Raw genomic sequence first — 14,827 nt, 5'->3', positions numbered from 1 at the left:
GGCAGGCAAAATCAGTAGGAAGAATGGGGAAGTTGGGAATAAAAGGGAGAGAAAGATGAGGTTAAATGATAAGGAAAATGTCCCATGTGGTATGAATACCTTCACCCGATGCTCCCAACTCCTTAACAAGGTCCCCACTATCCAGCCTCAGACATCATTTCCGACCCTGTTTTCCATGCTTCTCCTTCATGTACCCCCCACATCAGCTAAACTGAACTGGTTTGCATTCCCACACCTGTCCCATACATTCTTTGCCCTGAGTTCTGGCTGACTGATCTCCTGCCCCCAAGGAAGCCCCTTTAGAATATCCCCCCTGCCAAAATCCTGCCTTCAAGACCCAGCTTCTCTCTGACATCCCCATATCTTACCCCAAATCCCTCCCAATCCTACCCATTAGAATTGCCCAACCCTGCTCACCTTCCAAGAGGCTTAGTCTTAGTCTTAGTCCATCTGGGATGTATAACAAATCACCGCAGACTGGATGGCTTAAACAACAGAAGTTTATTTCTCACAGTTCTGGAAGCTGGAAGTCCAAGGTCAAGGTGCCACTACACTTGAGTTTTTTTAGTAAGAACCCTCTTCCAGGTGACAGACTGCTAAGTTCCCATTATATCCTCACATGGCCAAAAGAGCCATGGAATCTCTATTTATAAGGGCACTAACCCCATTCATGAGAACTCCACCCTCAAAACCTATTTACCTCCTAGGCCCCACCCCTGAGGACCGTCAAATGGAGGGTTAGGATTTCAATATATGAATTTGGAGGGGGAGAACATTCAATCCCTATGAGTAGAAGTCTTAGCACTTCCGTATCCCAGCCCCCAGCACATATTAGGAAGCCCGGGGCCCTGCTTCTCATTCCAAAAATAAAAAACACTTTGACTTTGCTCAAATCAACCAATGGGTATGTTTGTAGCTGAACCAGAAGGGACTACATCTGCAGCAAAACCTGCTTCACCCCAAGAGCCCGCCCAGGAACCACAAAGTGCCGCCCCAAGTAAAGAAGAACTAAACTCATTGAGTAAGTCTTGGTCTCAATGACAGATAACAAGCTAGAGAAGTCTCTGGTGGCAGGCCCCCATGACACAGCCACCCGGGGAGACGAGCCCGGGGAGAAACAGACATATTGCTTCACCTGAGCGCAAAGGCACAAACGGGGGTGCACACACCGTGCCCACACATGGAGCTTCTGCAATGGTAGATTTTGCTACCTGCATGGTTCCCTCCCTTGCCTCCCCACCTTCCTATAGGAAAAAAGCTGGGCCCCTCAGCAAAACTTCTTTAGTTTAGGAATTTGTATAGGGACAATGTCTGGTGAGGGGTGGGAGGGGAAGGTGGGAGTTTTCTCAAAAATGATGTGACTTTTCTGCTAGTGTGATTCTTCTGCTCCAAAATTAGAATTCCTAACAAAGATCTCTTGGTATTAGGACATGGCTTAGAAGAAGCAAAAAAAACACTGCATAAAGGAGTTGAGCTTGGAAGACGTTTTTTTGAGGGTGAGTGCATCCCAAGGCAAAGCCTTGTGGGAACAGGAATACTCACCCTCCATCATCCAGAGGCAGGAGGTGGGCAGGAACACCCAACTCCACCCCACACGGGAGACCTGGAACCACCCCAGCCCCTCCCCTCCCTTTGAAACACCCCTCCTTCAAATGTCTCCATTTGTGCCTTTAAATGTCTCCGATTTCTCATAACCATGCTGAAACCACATGGTTGCCTGATACCAGATTGCCCCTGGCGTCTAAGCCGCAGCCTTCCCACTACAGAGCCTGTCCAGGGGGGGAAGGGGCAGGTCCCTCGGCCCTTGGTGAATCCAACCTCTCTCCATCCGTCCAGCTTCTGTGCCAGGCCCTCCAAGGGATAGGTGAAGTTGGAAAGCAGAAGTTGACTGGGGCGGCCAGAGTGGAGCTGGTGCCTGGGCCCCATGAGCCTCATTCTCACCTCTGCTTTCTTCTAGGTGGAGCTGAATGGAGACGAAATCTGAGAAACTGGGGTGCAAAACTGAATGTAGTTGGGGTCTGAGAAGTTGAAAAGAATGGGGTCAAAGCCTTAACCATGCTTGCAGCCCAGCATGATTAAACTGAAGCATCCAACTTGCTGTGTGTCTGTGCTCTGTGGGGGAAATGGGGGGGACAGCGGGGGAGAGGCCTGGAGGAGACAGAGAGCAAAGCCCTAGCGAGAAAGCCAAGAGGCCCTGGGTGTCCTGACCCAGGCCTGTGGCCAGTCCCAGCCTGCCTGGAGGACACAGCCTCTAACAAGCGCTTGTATTCACACTGAGCTACCACCCCTCATGCTGGGCCTCCTTCTACCGCAAATGCCACTCCCGTTCTGGTCTAATCCTTCACGTACTGTGCCTAGTGACATTTTAGCATTTCCAAAAATTAAATCAACCTCCAAAGAACCCAGATTTGTCATGCTGAAAAGAGTCAAAGCCTGAGTCATTCTATGAAAGCCATTTTCTGGTGCCCTTATTAAAAATACATCGCTCTGGCCTTCCATTCTCACTCTCTACACTGGACCAAAGTGAATGGTAATGGCTAATTAGATCAGATCGGTAAAATAATGAGCCACTGCCGTGACAGCTGGCACTTGACTCAAAAGCCCAACTGAACCCATTACAATGCTCCATGTGATCATCCTGTATCCCCTGCTTTCCTCCACCACAATCTGGGACCACACTTCACATTCTGCACACAGGTGAGCAGGGGAAGAAAACTCATGACTATGGAGTAAGACAGGGCAATCACTCTCCTGCCAGCCCTCTTCTGGAACCTGACAGATGGCCGGTCTGCCTTCTAACACTCCCTGATTCCTTGATTCTAGATGGTCCTTCCTCCAACTTACCTGCCACCTGCTCCCTCTATCCTGGGGGTGAGAGCATTGGACCCAGACCCTGTGCTAAATGAACGAAGAAACACATGTTCCTTCTCCCTCCTCTCTCCATGACCACACATCCTCCATATCTGAGAATGCTGCCAGAAGGCACAGGGGGTCCTCCAGCAGCAAGCCCCCTTGAAGTGTCCATTATAATCAATAGTGGGTACACAGGTCCCTTCACACTCAAGTAAACTGCCACCTTTCCATGTGTTGAATTGTGTCCCCCAAAATGATTGGTGGAAGTCCTAACCCCTGGTACCTCAGAAGGTGACCTTATTTGGAAATTAGATCATTGCTGATGTAATTAGTGAGTCATACTGAACAGTGAGCCCCTAATCCAGTATGAATATCATTCTTCTAAGAAGAGAGACCTTTGGACACAGAGTTGCACCTGAAGCGTCATACACAAGGGTAGATGGGCAGGTGACAATGGAGTCAGGGACCCAGCGACCCTCTAAGACAAGGATTGCTAAGGAATTCCTACAAACACAGAAGCTTGAAGAAGCATGTAAGGATTCTCCCCTACCAGTTTCAGAGACAGCATGATTTAGAATCATCCATTTTACTTTATTATGGGGAAGCCCTAGGAAATGAATACACACTCCCATCCCCAAACTCACCCTCTCATCAGGCTACAGGCTTCATCTTATAACCAGAAGTACACACCCTTTAACCCCCATCACTCATGTCCCCCACTCCCCAGCCTCTGGCAATCTCCAATCTACTCTCTGTTTCTGCAAGTTCGGGTTTTTCCTAGACCCTACATAAATGAATTCATACAGTATTTGTCTTTCTCTATTTGACTTATTTGCCCTCAAGATCTATCCACACTGAGGCAAACGGCAAGATTTCCTTTTTCCTTGTGGCTGAATAATGTTCCATTATATTGATATGTATGTCCTAGAGTTTTCACTGTACATATCTTTTACTGACTTGGTTACATGTATTCCTATGTATCTTTATTCTTCATGATGCTATTGTAAATGGAACTGTTTTCATAATTTCTCTTTCTGATAGTTCTAAAAAAATTTTTTTAAACCAATTGCTCCTTCACACATTTTAAAGTTGGCATCTAGAATTTTTTATTTTAATTTATTTTATTTTATTTTTTAAGTAGGTTCTACATCCAATATGGGGCTCAAACTCACAACCACAATATCAGAGTGACAAGCTCCACCCCTGAGCCAGCCAGGCACCCCAAGATACAGAATTTTTTAATTTAACTTCAAGTTATTTAACATAGAGTGCAACACTGGTTTCAGGATCAGAATCTAGTGATTCATCACCCACATAAAATAGCCAGTGCTCATTCCAAATGATGCCCATCACCCATTTAGACCATCCCCCCCACCCACCTTCCCTCCAGCAGCCCTCAGTTTGTTTCCTATAGTTAAGAGTCTCATCTCTGTCTTTATCTTATTTTATTTTCCCTTCCTTTCCTCTAGTTCATCTGTTTTGTTTCTTAAATCCCACACATGAGTGAAATCATTGTCTTTATCTGACTGACTTATTTCACTTAGCATAATACACTCTAGTTTCATCCACATCATTGCTAATGGCAAGATTTCGTTCGTTTTGATAGCTGAGTAATATTCCATTGTGTATATATACATCTTCTTTGTCCATTCATCAGTTGATGGACATTTGGGCTCTTTCCATAATTTGGCTATTGTTGATAGTGTTGCTATAAACATTGTGGTGCATCTGCCCCTTCAAATCCGCATTTTTGTATCCTTTTGATAATACCTCTCGTAGTGTAACTACCGGGTAACAGGGTAATTCAATTTTTAACTTGTTGAGGAACCTCCATATTGTTTTCCAGAGTGGTTGCATCATTTTACATTTCCACTAACAGTGCAAAAGGGGTCCCTTTTCTCCACGTCCTGGCCAACACCTGTTGTTTCCTGAGTTGTTAATTTTAGCCATTTTGACTGGTGTGAAGTGGTATGTCATTGTGGTTTTGATTTGCATTTCCCTGACGTTGAGAGAAGTTGAGCACCTTTACATGTGTCTGTTGGCCATCTGGATGTGTTCTTTGGGAAAGGGTCTATTCATGTCTTCAGTCCATTTCTTAACTGGATTATTTGTTCTTTGGGTGTTGAGTGTGATAAGTTCTTTGTAGATTTTGGACACTAGCCCTTTATCCAATGTCATTTGTAAATATCTTCTCTAATTCCTTAGGTTGTCTTTCAGTATTACTGTTTTCCCTCCCTGTGCAGAAGTTTGTTTTTTTGTTTTGTTTTGTTTTTCTTGATGAAGTACCAATAGTTCATTTTTGGTTTTGTTTCCCTTGTCTCCAGAAATGTGTCTAAAAAGAAGCTGTTGAGATTGAGGTCAGAGAGGTTCTAGGGTTTTGATGGTTTCCTTTCTTACATTTAGATCTTTCATCCATTTTGAATTTATTTTCGTATATGGTATAAGAAAATGACCCAGTTCCACTTTATCCATGTGGCTGTCCAGTTTTCCCAGTTTTCCCAAAACCATTTGCTGAAGAGATTGTCTTTTTTCCATTGGCTATTCTTTCCTACTTTGTTGAAGATTAGTTGATCTTAGAGTTGGGGGTCCATCTCTGGGTTCTCTATTCTGTTCCAATGATCTACATGTCTGTTTTTGTGACAGTACCATACTGTACTGTACACAAAAGTACCATACTGTACTTTTGTGACAGTACCATACTGTCTTGACGATTACAGCTTTGTAATAAAGCTTGAAATCCAAAATTGTGATGCCTTCTGCTTTGCTTTTCTTTTTCAACATTCCTTTGTTTATCCGGGATCTTTTCTGGCCCCATACAAATTTTAGGAATGTTTGTGCTAGCTCTGTGATAAATGCTCATGTTATTTTGATAGGGACTGCATTGAATGTGTAGACTGCTTTGGGTAGCATAGACATTTTAACAATACTTGTTCTCCCAGTCCATGAGCTTGGGTTTTTCCATTTCTTTGTGTCTTCTTCAATTTCTTTTATTAAGTGTTCTATAGGTTTTTTTAAAAAGATTTTATTTATTTATTTGACAGACAGAAATCATAAGCAGGCAGAGAGGCAGGCAGAGAGAGGGGGTAGGCAGGCTCCCTTCTGAGCAGAGAGCCCGATGTGGGCCTCAATCCCAGAACTCTGAGATCATGACCTGAGCCAAAGGCAGAGGCTTAACCCACTGAGCCACCCAGGAACCCCTCATTAAGTGTTCTATAGTTTTGTTTTGTTTTGTTTTAAAGATTTCATTCACTTATTTGATAGACAGAGATCACAAGCAGGCAGAGAGGCAGGCAGAGAGAGAGAGAGGAGGAAGAGGCTCCCCGCTGAGCAGAGAGCCCGAGGTGGGGCTCGATCCCAGGACCCTGGGACCATGACCTGAGCTGAAGGCAGAGGCCTAACCCACTGAGCCACCCAGGCGCCCCAAGTGTTCTATAGTTTTTAACGTACAGACCTTTTACCTCTTTGGTTAGGATTATTCCTAGGTTTGGTGCAATTGTAAGTGGGATTGATTTCTTGATTTCTCTTTCTGCTGCTTCACTATTGGCATATAGGAATACAACAGATTTCTGTACATTGATTTTATATACTGCAACTTTGCTAAATTCATGTATCAGTTCTAAAAGTTTTTTGGTGGACTATTTGGGGATTTCTACATAGAGTATCATGTCATCTGCAAGTAGTGAAAGTTTGACTTCTTTCTTGCCCAGCTGGATGCCTTTTTTCTGCTTGTTGTCCGATGCTGAGGCTTCCAGTACTCTGTTGACCAACAGTGGTGAGAGCAGACCTCCCTGCTATGTTCCTAACCTTAAAGGAAAAGTTCTGTTTTCCCCATTGAAGATAATGATAGCTGTGGGTTTTTGTATGTGACTTTTATGATGTTGAGGTATGTTTCTTCTATCCCTACTTTCCTGAGGTTTTTAATCAAGAAAGGATGCTGTATGTTGTCAAATACTTTTTTTGCATCTATTGAGAGAATCATATGATTCTTTTCTTTTATTAATGTGATGTATCATATTGACTGATGTGTGGATGTTGAACTACCCCTGCAGCCCCGGAATAAGCCCCACTTGATCATGGTGAATAATCCTTTTAATGTAGTGTTGGATCCAATGAGCTAATATCTTGTTGAGGATTTTTGCATCCATGTTCTTCAGGGATACTGGTCTTTAATTCTCCTTTTTAGTGGGGCCTTTGTCTGGTTTTGGAATCAAGGTAATGCTGACCTCATACAATGAGTTCAGCATCTAGAACTTTCTATTCAAAGTTTAAATAGTTGCAAAAGATATATATTAACATCTGTCATGTAATCCACATGACTCACTACCTCACTTACTTCAGATCTTTATTCAAATAACACTTTTTCAGAGAGGCCTTTCCTGACCAGCCCATCTAAAATTGCCACTTTCCTCCCATACACTCCCTACTTTATTTTTGTCCTTAGCATTTCTTTTTCTTTTTTTTTAAGCTTTTTTTTTTTTTTTTCTTTTTGAGGTATATTTGAAATACTCAAAGAAATGACACATACTCAGTGTATACATTTTGGCAAGTTTGGACATATGCATACACCCACGACACCATCCCCACAATCAAGGTAATAAACATAACTATCAGGGTGCCTGGGTGGCTCAGTGGGTTAAGCCTCTGCCTTTGGCTCAGGTCATGATCTCAGAGTCCTGGGATCAAGCCCTGCATTGGGCTCTCTTCCCAGCAAGGAGCCTGCTTCCCTCTCTCCCTCTGCCTGCTGCTCTGCCTACTTGTGTTCTCTCTCTCTCTCTCTCTTTCTCTCTGTGTGTGTCAAATAAATAAATAAAATCTTTTTAAAATTTTTTTTAATTTTAAAAATTTAAAAAATAAACTATCACCTCCAAAAGATTTCTTGTGTTCCTTGCTGTGTGTATGTGTGTGTGAGTGCACGTGTGTGTTAAGATCACTTAGCATCTTAGCATGGCCTCTACCCTCCTAACAAGACTTTAAGTGCATGACACTATATTGCTAACTACAGGCATCATGTTACAATGCAGATCTCGTGAACCTGCTCACCCTGTAGCATCTCTCACCATCTAGTACACTATAAAATTTGCTTGTCTGTCTGTTTTCTTTACTAGAATGTGAGCACCAGGGGGGCAGGAGTTTCTGTTCTTTTTACTGATGTATCCCCAGTGCCTAAAACAGTTTCCAGAACATAGCATGCACTCAGTAAATACCAGCCGAAAATTGAATGAATGATTACTTTCATCTGCTTCTCCTTTCTCATCCTGTGAAATGAATCACTCCATACTCTTATTTTTTGTGCTGGTCTCAGTCTATCAATAACCACTGTGGTAGCCCTTGTGTTTCGTATTATGATTGCAATAACCATCATGAAACTTTGAAGAAAAAAAGGGGGGGTATTACTTTAAAGATCTGGAAATGACAGGGCATGCCTGGGACCATACAGCAAGGTCATGGTGAGGAAAGAGCACTCAGACCTGGGGTGCTGCTTTTATTGGGGTCAAAGTTGAGGACCGAGGGTTTCACAGGTTCACTCGTCGTTGGTGAATTTATAGAGCCGGAAGAGAAAAAACAAGCAGCACAAATGGTCAGTTATGGAAACCAGGCAAGAGCTTGAAAACAAAGGAGCCTCCAGTGTGGGAAGGCAGCCTGTCTCTGTGTCTAGCCCTGCCGCCGGCAATGCATTTATTCCAGACAAACCTCTTGGAAGCAGATGCCTCTTGGAAGTGGACGCTGTGGCAATCAAAGCTTACCTCAGGCACTTGCATCAGGAGAAAGAGAAAACCCCACATCAGGAGGTTGACACTATGCCTCTCTGTTCTCTGAACATGTTTTTGGCCTGTGCTACCTCTTCATCAGAAAGGCTGCTGGAAGCAGCCGGTCTGTGTGGGATCAATCTCAGTACCTCTAACAGTGGGTAACAGATGCTTAAGAAGTGGTATGTGTACTGAAAGGGGATTGCTGTAGGCACCGGGCACTGAGGCCCATACCTGCACACAACACTTCTCCCACCTTTCCGATAAGACCCACCCAGGTTCCGGGGAGGGGGCTGGGCATCTTCTGCCTTCCAGCGCCGGGACACAGCTCAGGTCCGCCAGCCTCACGGGAGAAAAACTTCAATCACCGCACTCCGAACAGAGGTGCCTTCTGAGGCACAGTGATCATGACAAAGCCTGATGAAGGGGAACAGCGTCCCCAGATACTGTTTCAGAGGAACGCGCCTGCTGGGATGAAATCTCAACGCCAGAGACACTGGCCACAGTGGGAGGATCTAGGCAGACGGCGGTGGAGGGAATAAAAGAGGCAGACAGCTCCCCTTGGTGGTAGGGACCTGTCCACTCCCGCACCGTTACTTTAGTGGGGAGGTGGGGGTGAGCAGAGCGAGGTTTCTGTGGGGCAAACCACTCAGGGTACATACAAACACATCTGTGTCCAGATGCAGGGTTAGCCACAGCTTTCTACCTCCCTTCCTGATGCTGAGAACTGGCCTCATGAAATGACAAAAAAATAAGAGTAGTTTTTTAATTAAAATAGGCTTATTTCTGGTTTTGCGGTTGTGTTCCTGTTTCCTGGGGTTATGGATATTTTATGTTCAGATAGGGATTAGATAAATAAATTATATACAAACTAATGGGGGGATCCCCCTATAATTCTCAATGCAAAGAGGGAGAATCAAGACATACCTACCAATTTCTTATTTCTGAAAGCTATTGAATTGATTACAACAAAAAAAATAGGCACAGATATGTCAATTCCATTTTGGATAAAAATAGAAAGCACTTACAACCCCAAATAAGACTTTCTATGAAGAACATCTGCCAAGTTCCCTGAAACTGGAACCCAATCGAGGGAGGATGCTGACACAGTGTGTCCCATAGTGACAGCTCATGGGCAGGACTGACAAGGCACTTCTCTAAGGGACACGATATACGCAGAGGAGCCAAATCAAGAACACCTTGTTTGTAACCAGATATGCCATATGTATACTTTCTTCTCCTGAAAAAGAAAATACCAACAAAGGAAAATGTAATTGAAGACAGCACTCCTTAAAAATAGAAGAAAACCGAAATCTGGTTTGGGAAGGGGGGCAACCAGGAGCTGATTAGTGGGTATAGAGTTTCAGTTTTGCAACATGAACAAGTTCTGGACGTTGGTTGCACAACTACATGGAAATAACACCAGTGAACTGTAGCGTGGAAGTGTTTTCTATGGTAAATTCTATGTTGCATGTATTTTACCACAGTCAAAAATTAGAATTAAAATTAAAAATAGAAAACTTTAGGGGCGCCTGGGTGGCTCAGTGGGTTAAAGCCTTTACCTTTGGCTCAGGTCATGGTCTCAGGGTCCTGGGATGGAGCCCTGCATCGGGCTCTCTGCTCAGCGGGGAGCCTGCTTCCTCCCCTCTCTCTCTCTGCCTGCCTCTCTGCCTACATGTAATTTCTGTCCGACAAATAAATGAATAAAATCTTTTTTAAAAAATAGAAAACTTTAATCTGTAGGTTGAAAGGAAAAAGTGATTCAGAAATATCAGTGCTGGGGTGCCTGGGTGGGTCAGTCAGGTAAGCAGCTGCCTTCAGCTCAGATAGTTATTTCAGGATCCTGGGACTGAGCCCTGCATCAGGCACCCTGCTCAGCGGGGACCCTGCTTCTCCTTCTCCCTCTGCACCCACCCTCTGCTGGTGCTCATTCTCTCTCTCCCTCTCTCTCTCTCTCTCTCTCTCACACACACACACTCTCCTCTCAGATAAATAAATTAAACTAAATTAAATTAAAAGACCAATGCTGAGAACTGGCCTAATAAAATTCCTTATCTTCAAAGATAGTAGAAGGGTCATTGGGTATTCAGGCAAAACTATCAACACCTTTAACTGAAGGGGAGAAGATACTCATGTTGCTTCTAGATTACACACCAAAAGACAGTGAAGAAATCCCTAAAGTCCTCTGGGAGAAGAAAAGTGAGACCCCAATACTTTGTACCAAATCGAACTATTTTACCACACCAAAGGCAACAGATAAATATTTCCAGCATGCCAAATTCAGGGAATTTCATTCCTGTGAAGGCTTTTCAAAAACACTAGTAGACATAAACTCTAGCCAATCAAGAGATAAACGGAGAAAATGAGGTAGAAGGATTAGCTGTGAGTGCTAAATCCGTTTCAGTGCAAGAAAAAAAAGCTAAAGTTGTTGCAGGCATGGTTACAGGGCAGAAGGTAAGTGTTATGAACTATGAAAATGTAACCAAAGATCAGCATGGGGATGATGGGGACAGAAAAGCAAGTGGGCATTAATATAAACAAGCTGACATGTGCAACTTTTGTAGTTGGAGTTTAAAAAACTATTTTTAACCTGCTAAAGCAAGTAACAAAGTATAAAGGAAATTACCAGAAGAAGTAATAGTAATTCTATAATCAGTGAAAATCAGTCAAGTGGAAGGGGAGAAGTAGAAGTATACCATTTTATGCTATTTTAATTATTTCTAGCAGACGCAATCAACTCTATGTGATACGGAATTGAGTGCATCATTTGAAATAATGGTTATAAAAATAATCAACAGGACTATAAACAAACCATGAATCTTTTATGTTATCAGAAGTACTACACATCAAAGAGAAAAAAGAAACACAGATCACATAACAAAATATAAATGATAAAAAATTGTAAGATGGAAGGGCAACATGAAGAAGATAAAACTAGTACCAAACATACCTATCATATGAATAAATAAAAATAGCATAAATTAATGCATTAAAAGGAAAAGATTCTCAGATTGGACCACAAAACAAAACTAAACCATAAATAATGAATTAAAAAGATAGATCAATAACAAAGTAATTGCTTCATTTTTGTCTTCCTCTCAGCCTGCCCCCATTGCTGACTTCCTCCCTGAATAATTCAGTAGGAAAGCCAGTAGGCAGAGCCCAGCAGGGCAGGTGTTTGCAGGGGCAGGGCATGGGATGGGGGATTGATGGAAAGCTGGAGCTGAGTATTGGAAGTGTAAAGAGATGAGGAGGGTGACTACCCAGGGGAAGTGGGGCAAGAGGGAATGTAGCACCTGGCATGGGGTACCGGAGCCCAAGCAGGGTAGGGAGGGGATCTACACATTGCAGGGTGAGTGGGCCTGAACTCTGTGGTGCCAGACCTTGAAATGGGATGTAACTCCTGTTTTTCAGGGACACCTGGGTGGCTCAGTTGGCTGAACCTCGGACTCAGTTTTGGCACAGGTCACAATCTATTGGGTCATGAGATGGAGCCCCGCAGCAGGCGCCAAGCTCAGTGGCAAGTCTGCTTGGGATTCCTTCCTTCTGCCCCTCCTCCCACTCATGTGCATGCTCTCTCTCTCTCTCTTTCTCAAATAAATTTTTTAATAAAAAAGAACTCTCGAGGGATGCCTTGGTGGCTCAGTTAAGCTGCTGCCTTTGGCTCAGGTCATGATCCTAGGGTCCTGGGATTGAGTCCCACATCATCAGACTCCTTGCTCAGGGTGGAGCCTGCTTCTCTTTTCTGACTCTGCCTGCCGTTCTGCCTGCTTGTGCTCTCTCTTTCTCTCTGACAAATAAATAAATAAAATCTTTTTTTTTTTTTAAAGAACTCTCAGGGGGCACCAGGGTGGCTCAGTCATTAAGCATCTGCCTTCGACTCGGGTCGTGATCCCAGGATGCTGGGATTGAGCCCCGCATCAGGCTCTCTGCTCTGCAGGGAGCCTGCTTTTCCCTCTCCCACTCCCCCTGCTTGTGTTCCATCTCTCACTGTATCCCTCTCTGTCAAATAAATAAAATCTTTTAAAAAATAAATAAATAAAAATAAATAACTCTCAGTTTTCAGTATATATAAATAGATGTAGAACTACATCTAGATGTAAATGCGCATGTGTTTTTATTTGTACAAATGCACATACATGTGTACATATATACATACGTACACTGCCAGCTGTGACCATGGAAGGGTCTGGAAACAGTGGCATCTCAAGAACAATGAGCACATATCTTTATTTCTAAATACCAGTTAAGAGAGCAGAGGTCGTTGGAGAAATGGCTGATACCAGGCAGGGCCAGAGCAAAGTACATGATGAGTCTGGAATGCCTTGTTGTGCCAGAAAGGGGAAAAACACTCCAAGAATGATGGACACACGACGAAAGACTACAGGGGCTAACCAGAAGCCTAGCTTACTCCCACTACTGCCAGCTTATCTCAGACTAACCACATTCCGTGGAGACAAAAAAAAAAAATTATAAATGATTATAATAATAATGGCAATGATAATAACAAAATTACAATGCAATAACTAAAGAGGAAGCCATGGACCTGTACCCCTGGGGCTAATAATACATTATATGTTTATGTTTATAAAAAAAATTTAAAAATAAAAAAATAAAGAGGAAGCCATGAGTCCATATTGATAGAAATAAATGAATGAAGAAATGGGGAAGTAAGAAAGATTTTCCTAACAGCAGAATGTCAAAGATAGGGGAATGACTGAACTAGAAAATAACTATTAGGCAGCCATGATAGGAATCAATCAATAATTCAGCCAGGAAGCTTGAATGAGGGCTAAAACTCATTGGTAAAAGTTTGATGAAGAGCAGGATATTTACATAACCTCAAAGTACCTTCCAACAAAATATATATTAATTATAAAGAGGGGAAAGGGTGGGTGGTTCTTTGGCTAGGCATCTGCCTTCTGCTCAGGTCATGATCCCGGGGTCCCGGGAACGAGCCCTGTGTCAGGCACCCAGCTTGGGGGGCATCTGCTTCTCCCTCTCCCTCTGCCTCTCCCCACTGCTCGTGCTCTCTCTCTCTCTCTCTCTCTCAAATAAATAAATGAAATCGTTTAAAAAAAAAGAGGGAAAAGAGTAATTCACAGTGAAGAAAACTATCAGACATCCCATTAATCAGTGATGATCAAGCAAAGTTAATATCACAAAAATGGGACGAATCAAAATTATGAACCACCTGATAGCATATAATATGAAAAATATGGTATGGATTCCCGATATTCTTGCTTAAAATGCAGAAGCTCAATCTAATAGTGAAGAAAGAGCAAATGAACCCAAAGTAGGGGACATTCTACACAAGTGGCCTCTAACGTGGAGAAGTGGAAAAGCCATGAAAGTCAAGGAAAGCCTAAAGAACTGTGACAATGACATTCTATACATAATCTTGGATTGGATCCTGGGGTCATTACTGGGACATTACTGGGACAACTGGCAACATTGAAAGGGGGCCTGTGAATCAGACGGCAATAAGGCATCAAGAGTATAGTGGATATTGTGTGGGTAGTTGGAGGGAGGTGGGTTAGGGCCTTAAGAGGGGAAGAGGAAGCATGCCCAGATCCCCACGGGTGGGGGATGCCCAGGAGACATCCCAGTAACTGCCACTTTCAGGGTAGCCAATCCCCCAGCTCTCCCAGACCCCCAGCCCAGCACACCATGCCTTCTCAGGGGAGGGGGGAGCATTGAGCTGCCTGTGCATGGAGGCAACATTCTCAAGGCCCAATCTCCCAGATGGAGAGGTTTTCCACAGACTGCCCAGGCAGTCTCAGACCTTCCTGCCGAGAAACCGGATCCTGAAGAAAGAAACAATGGACTCACTCAGGAGGAAGCTGGAGTCTAACTGAGAAGCAGACAGACACTGCTCTCCCTCCGCATGTGCTCCAGGGGCCCCTGGAAGTGGGATCTTTCTGCACTTAGCTATCTCTTGCTGATTCTCTCTCTCCTTTTTTTGGTAAGATTTTATTTATTTATTTGACAGAGAGAGATGCAGCGAGAGAGGGAGCACAAGCAAGGGGCAGTGGGAGAGGGAGAAGCAGGCTCCCTGTAGAGCAGGGGGCCCAAGGCAGGGCTCGATCCCAAGACTCTAGGATCATGACCAGAGCCGAAGGCAGCCACTTAATGACTGAGCCACCCAGGCACCCCCTGGTTCCCTCCTGAACCCCCTCCTTCTCCATCTCCATTGTAGACCTCACCCTCCAGCTCTGTTACCCTCT

Source organism: Mustela erminea, chromosome 6 (genome assembly GCF_009829155.1).
Source record: "Mustela erminea isolate mMusErm1 chromosome 6, mMusErm1.Pri, whole genome shotgun sequence".
NCBI lineage: Eukaryota > Metazoa > Chordata > Mammalia > Carnivora > Mustelidae > Mustela > Mustela erminea.
This window is presented reverse-complemented; position numbering follows the sequence as displayed.